Raw genomic sequence first — 7,369 nt, forward strand, 5'->3', positions numbered from 1 at the left:
TCTCATCCCCACCAACCGTGACTGTGAGGGTGGTGGGAGCGAGAGAAGGGCCTCCCCCGACGAGCGAAGAGAACGTGTGGGTTCATAGAGGGAGATGCGGTCTCTAAGGTAGGTGGGTCCCAAACCGTTTAGGGCTTTGTAGGTGATAACCTGCACCTTGAATTGGGCCCAGAAAGTAAATGGCAGCCAGTGAAGCTCCTTAAACCCATCCTCTGATATATATATATATATATTTGTAGTGGCATGTCTTTATCCTTGGCAGTTTAAAGACATGGTTCTTCAGTGTAATAGTTGAATTACATGAATGCTTGTGAATATCACTTGTTCAAAGAGTTGACTTCTAAGAAGGTCATGCTTTTCTTGGGTAATGGTTTTCAAAAGGTAGTTTCCACATATCCGTGGAGATCCACATTTGCCAAAAGGCTATGTGTCCATAGACGGGGTGCAGTTATTTCTCAATAGGTTATGCAATAGGTTATGGAATTTGCAATAATATTGTATATTTGTATTTTTTCAGTAATTTCTTTTGAAGTTGTATTGCATCATTTTACATGTTATTATTCTTTCCTTCCCTCCATGAGTGTATGTGTATATATACATATATTTTAGATCATACATTTTGGGCAGGACTCACTGTTTTTACCAAATTTACTTGAAACACTCCATGCACAATAATAATAATAATAATAATAATAATAATAATAATAATAATAATAATAATAATATACTCATGGCCATCTGCATTTTTAGGCACTGTTGTGGTTGCTATGAAGACTATGATGATAAATGCCAAAATTATTATTTATTTTTATTTATTTCCAGCATTTATACCCCGCCCTTCTCACCCGGGGGGACTCAGGGAAGCTTACAACAGTTGGCAACATTTAATGCCAATTACATAATAATAAAACAAAAACAGTACATATCATCAATTAAAACTATAAAAATACATCATTACAAATACATTACAATACAAAATACATTACAATACAATACAAAATTTATCCCTATGTGACAGTCTGGAGGTGATAGAAGGAGATGGTGTCTAACAGTCAAAATTTTCAAAACCAAGCAACATTTTTTTTAAAAAAATGAATTTTAATTGCACATCACTGAAATTATTTTTCTACTCTCATTTTAAGTCTACGATGATGCTGATGCTGAGTGAGGGAGGAAAGTGCTCTTTGGATGTAGTTACTTTGGAATGAAAGCATGTGTTTAAATGAAATGTTCCCCATTTCTCCTCCCTCTCCAGTGTCACAAACTCAAGCCTCTAGTCAATCATTTTTAAGAGTTGCCCAGTGGGAGATCTTATGGCCAACAAACTCTGTTTTCAGCACCAGATGTTCTGCTTTACTGTAGATGGACGCCATGAGTTTGTTCTGACTCATGATGGATCAGCAAAGTGTACGACAAAATTAATGACTGGAACCGGCAAACAGAAATTTGCAAATGAGCCACAACTGAAGTAAATCCTTCAACTCTTAAAAAAAAGGTTAAGAAGAAAATGTCCTGTTAGTTTGAATTGTGTAAGAGAACCAAATTGCTCAATTACTGAGCAGCACACAAGAGGAGGACAAAACCACTGTTGATTTATTCACTCTAGACAGAAAATCTGGAAGACATCACCCCAGAAATCTATTGATTAGTCTGAGTACATTTTATATGGTATGTTTCATCCAAGAAATATCATCATCATACACTGTTCCCCCTTCCCCATTCAATTTAGTCTCACAACAGGCACACAGATTGATTGAAAAATCCCAGATTTTGCTCCTATTCCTTCTAATTTTATACTGTGCTAACATAAACCAACCTAGGTAGCTGGTAATAAAAATCTCTGATCTTACCAGGAATTGACAGAAAAATTCAGAGATAGACAAAACATGTATGGATCCCAAAATGAAATTTGAAAGAATGAAATCAAAATCTAGGCTGTTCTGGTCTTTTTAGTGAATCCAGATGTATCCTTGATCTATCTTTCAGGTGTGATCCTCCTCTCAAGTCAGCTTAGAAGGTTTAAAAAAAACCCCTAGAAATACAGTTAAACATCTACACATGCATAACAGATGCTAACACTATGTTTAAATACAAACTACAGACCAGAATGAATGTTCATTTTTCGGGTGCATCTCCAATGTAGAATGAATGCAGTTTGGCACCACTTTAACTGCCGTGGCTCAGTGCTATAGAAACAGTCTCTCTCTCTCTCTCTCTCTCTCTCTCTCTCTCTCTCTCTCTCTCTCTCTCTCTCTCTATGTTTGTGTGTGTGTGAGAGAGAGATGGGTAGATATTCAACCTTGTGACAACTATATTCTAGATTTTTAACTTTAGATCCAAAGAACGATTTCCAGTGCCTTGCTTTTTTCTGTGCATTTGCACCTTTTAATATGGTTTCGTTGTTCAATATTTATCACCATGACATACAATGGTAACATGCCTCCCTCTCATGCCTTATGCACAAGTGTATGTTGTGGAATCTTGGTAACCTGTAATGTATGTTATCAAAGAAAAGCTACATTAGGAGGAGGTGCTCTTGGGGTGATTAGAGCAAAACTGGGAGTACTTAACCCTTTCCCTGCCTGTCATTTTGCTACACCTGTTTCTGCAATGAAGCCATTACCCTCCCCAATCTATATTTCTCCCCCAGGTGTGTAATTGCAATCATGCTCAAAATAGCTTTTCTATGAACAACCTCCTCACCCCCACAAAAGCTCCAGGAGTGCCTTATGTGCATTTACAGTTATAAATAAATACAATTTTGGTCCACAGGCAGATTTTAAATTCTGCTTCAATTTTTACCCTATAAATGTTTAATTGCATTACACATTCATAGAACTACTTTGCTTCCAGTTGAACTACAAGTGCCTACTGTCTATTGACTTTGAGAAATAATTTTCTTTCCTTTATTTTCTAAACTACATAAATTGGATTAATGGAATATTTTGTCTTCCTGCCCTGGCTATGTCCAGTTTGTAGTCCTGGGTTAAAGCTTTTCACCTCTATCATTTCTTTATTTTCCTATTCTCGTTATCTTGACCTGATTTTGTATACTAATTTTTTCTTTCACTCATAGACACAAAGTTGGACCTTTCTTTCAGTTGATTGTGTATCAGACTTTACCAGAATTTACTTAATTTTGACAGATCATGAAACTGATTTTCTTGTCCCTAAGCAAGAGTGAGAATATAGTTTCAGTTCATTTTGTGTCACAGTTTACCAAAATTCACTACATTTGAATTAAGATGAGAAATTCCCTAGAATTAGCTATCGGCTATTTCCCCTTTGGTTGCTGCTTAGAAATCCTTTCTTTTAAACAAAAAGTTTAGCAAGGCAGGTATCAAAATGAACAAGGTTTAGCACAAGAATGTGATCTTCAGCTATTTCAGCTTCACCTATGAAGATTAATAATTGCAATAGTGTTCTCACAGTGAAGAAAGTGGGTAATGTTCTGAAGTATTCTCATAGTTGAGTAACCCAAAGAGTTTTTGATATATTTGTTTTGCATAGATTAAGAGGCAAATTTTTCCTCACAAAATGTTTCTGCACAGAAAATTGTGTGTGCACGCACGCAGGAAATCCTTTTCATTTGCAACAAAGAATGTTTGGATGTTAGGAAAAAGCTGCGCAAAATTATCGCTAGTAAATTCTTCTTGATGAGCTTTCTAGACCATTATGAAACCTGTTTTTTGGACCTGGGAACAAATAATTACGAATTTTGATGGTTGTTGCCATTTCCATAGCCGTTACCAAGCTGCCAGTGACTTCGTACATAATTGTCACTATTGCTCTATCGCATAAGCATCTCCCATCTTATAGAAAGCAAACTTTTGGTCCAGCCTTATTAGTTTGAGGTTAAAGTCCTATGGCACAGTGATAGGCATGTAGGAACTTTACAGTAAATGGATGCATGCATAAGTGTTTACAGGACAATAATAAACTGTGTAGTTCAGTCAAAGGCTAGAGCTATACTTTACCTGCTCAGATTTTCACATTTCTTTCATCCTTTAAATGGTCAAAGCCTTTGGAAAAACAATTTTGCTTCCCAGCTCTCTTGCATGAGAACTCCTACTTTGGTGTTTGAACAGAATTCCAAGACTTGATTCCTTTAAGCATATCTCCTGCCACAGAGCCCAATAGGACTTCTACTATTTTTGGGTTCACTGAGTGCTTGAATTCTTGGAAATAATGCTGATTGTATAATTATTCAAGACTCAGGAATCAAACCAAAGGATTATCTGATTCAGCATCCTATCCCCCCCAGTGGCCAGCCAGATGCCTATAAAACTTTGCAAAAACAAATTGCTTGAGAGAAGCAACCCACAAGCAGGACATTATTTTTTTACGGATGTAAATCTTTGCTTATTTCACTTTTGCATGCATGACTTATAAAGTTCAAAGCTTTTGTGTCTTCTGGGAAGGATAACAAGAGTTTTAATCCAGTTTTTTTGTGTGTGTTTTGAGACCTTTTGTTTTAAACAAAAAATCATTTGCATGAAAAATGCTGGACTTGTATATGCAGTTCACCACAGCGGGAAATACACTGTCTTCTGTACCAAGAAATGCCCAAACATTTGATGAAAATGTTTTATGAAAAGGGTCCCAAAATGTGAGAAATCTCATGGTGGTGGGCTATTTTTAATAGGATGCACTGAAGGACAAGAACATATTCTCAGTATTTTTATGGCCCTGTTTTCCATGTAAGAAAAAAAGGCAATTTCTCTGAAAACTATACAACTCTGTCTAGACTGGCCTTCTTGATTTTACACATTTATTTATAGAACTTGTTTTCGTGGGGACCATTCAGTTATGAAGCCTTTCTCCTTGCAGTTACAAATGGCAAATGGTCCACATGCTTTAGCTGTAAATACTTTATATAGAATATTCCTTCCATGAAAATGAATGTAATCAAATTTCATTTATTTTCTTTGATACACGCTGCCTTGTCATGATGAAATGATCCACTGAAAGTACGCTATGCCTTGCGAGATTTTTCATTCCACAATACAAGAATGAGATAACAACAACTTCTTTTTTCTTGAGAGTTCTCTGAATTTTGCAGTCTTTTCCACTTAAAAACACGTCCACAAAAATTCAAACACCCCACCAAGGGCTTCTGTTTTTAAATTATCCATTCAATGCATCAATAAGTAGTATTATTGGATCAAAATGTGGAGTTTAGAAAAAAAAATACTCTTACAATTTCTTAACAAGATTATCAAAAATATCCTTCCCCATCACACAGTTAGGGGGTTAAATTATGTTTCTTCTTCTCATGCACAAAAAATGACACAAGCTAAGGTTTAAATCCCTGTATCAGAAATGCATAGTATTGTGAATACAGACCCCTGATTCACTTCAAGGCCTGGTCTTTCAGCAGCATATTGTGCACTAATAGGCTGACCTTTCAAAACCTTTAGACAGGAGGGGTTTTTTTGTTTTTTGTTTTTACTTCTTGGACTGTTACGGATGAGACCTGGAACTTTCTTACTTCAACAACCTTATGATAATTTGACTGATTTGTTGTTGCTGCTGTGGTTGTTGTTATTTAGTATCAAACTGACTTTGACTTTTGACAACCCTATGAATGAGAGCCCCGGTGGTGAAGTGTGTTGCACTGAGCTGCTGAACTTGCAGACCGAAAGGTCCCAGGTTCAAACCCCGGGAGCGGCGTGAGCAGACGCTGTTAGCTCCAGCTTCAGCCAACCTAGCAGTTCGAAAACATGCCAATGTGAGTAGATCAATAGGTACCGCTCTGGCGGGAAGGTACAGGCACTCCATGCAGTCATGCTGGCCATATGACCTTGGAGGTGTCTACGGACAATGCAGGCTCTTCGGCTTAGAAATGGAGATGAGCACCAACCCCCAGAGTCAGATATCACTGGGGGAAACCTTTACCTTTACCTTTTATGAATGAGAGACTCCATGTTCTTTGCCATCAACTGCCCAGGTCAGGTTCTGTAAACTGAGAGCCATGGCTTCCTTTTTGGAATTTTTTGTTGTTTATTCATTCAGTCGCTTCCGACTCTTCATGACCTCACTCTTTGTGATTAATTTTGGAATTAATCCACCAGTAATATCATCTCCCTCTTTTCCTCCTGCCTTCTTCTTTACCGTATTACTGTCTTTGCAAGTGAATCATGTCATCCTATGATATGTCCTAACATGACAACAGTTTAATCATCTTTGCTTCTAGTGAGAGTTTGGGTTTTATTTGCTCTAAACTCCATTTGTTTGTCTTTTGAGCAGTTCATGGTATCCATAGACCTCTCTGCCAGTATCACATTTCAAATAAACGGGTTGTCTTCCTGTCAGCTTTCTTCATTGTCCTACTTTAACAGCCATACATAAACATTGGAAATATGATGGCCAGCTCTTTGCCCAAATTCCATGATCCAAACCCAGTTGTTAGTCCCAGCTAGAATAGTCACATTTAATAAGATGCTGAGTGTTAATTCAAAAGTAATGTAAATATCATTGATTCAGCAGAAACATACAACTTAGTTTGGGCTATGTCTTGTGCCATTTTTTTTAGCTTGCTAAACTGAAATTAGTTTATAAATGTTAGAGGGCCGTGAAGTGTGTCAATAGAAGGAAGCAATCATTGGTTTTCTGGAAATGGACATGGTTCTTATGTTTCCCTTCCTCTTCTTTCATTTGCCCTCTCACTTTCCTGTTATTTTGTGACCTTGGTACATCATGTCTTTGTAATGAAATGAACCGTTCATGTTCCGTCCCCCAGGACGATGGTTTGCCTTACTTATTGGTCGTTTGTTTGTTTTCCCTCCTTTGCATTTTGTTTCAGCCTCTGGCTGCAAAAGCCCAGGAAAGGTGGCTTGAAGTCTGCAAGAGCTGGCTGCAGTTTTCTTTGCAATGATTGGTCAAAGAGTACAACATCTTAGGACCGCCCTTTTTACCAGGGTCTAGTCTCCATTTTAGAGTTTCATTCTGGCTATAGTCTTCCAACGTGCTGGAGCTGTGCAAGGCTAACTGGGACAAATCATCCTCAAAACCAGGCCAATCTAAGCCTATCCAAATTAGATAAGTATTGAATTATACTGATCTGGAATAGGAAATCTAGTTAGAGGAGCAGGGTTATTCCATCGCTTCTAGAACTAATCTTTGCTGTAAAGATAGGGAAGGAAAGAGTTTCTCCTTCTAATATAGACAGCGTGATTAGGGTATAGTGGTTTTATAATCACCTTTGCCTTCTGGAACCAGGGATAATTCTGCAACTAAAACCTATGGAAATTTGTTTCATTTTCTGCAACTTTAAGATCTGTGCCAGGTTTACAACCTTGTATGAATAAACATCCTTTTTTGAAGTTCTCCAGACTCAGTCGTTCAATATTTTAGGACAGCTTATAGG

The 7,369-nt window shown here is 37.5% G+C and overlaps 1 protein-coding gene across 3 annotated transcripts in view; it reads left to right on the top strand.

The window, feature by feature from the left end:
- The window catches only part of pde3a (phosphodiesterase 3A), a 267,835-nt gene that overhangs the window by 189,861 nt on the left and 70,605 nt on the right, over positions 1-7,369 (top strand). The gene's annotated exons all lie outside the window — the stretch shown is intronic.

Source organism: Anolis carolinensis, chromosome 5, assembly GCF_035594765.1.
Source record: "Anolis carolinensis isolate JA03-04 chromosome 5, rAnoCar3.1.pri, whole genome shotgun sequence".
In the NCBI taxonomy this organism is placed as follows: domain Eukaryota; kingdom Metazoa; phylum Chordata; class Lepidosauria; order Squamata; family Dactyloidae; genus Anolis; species Anolis carolinensis.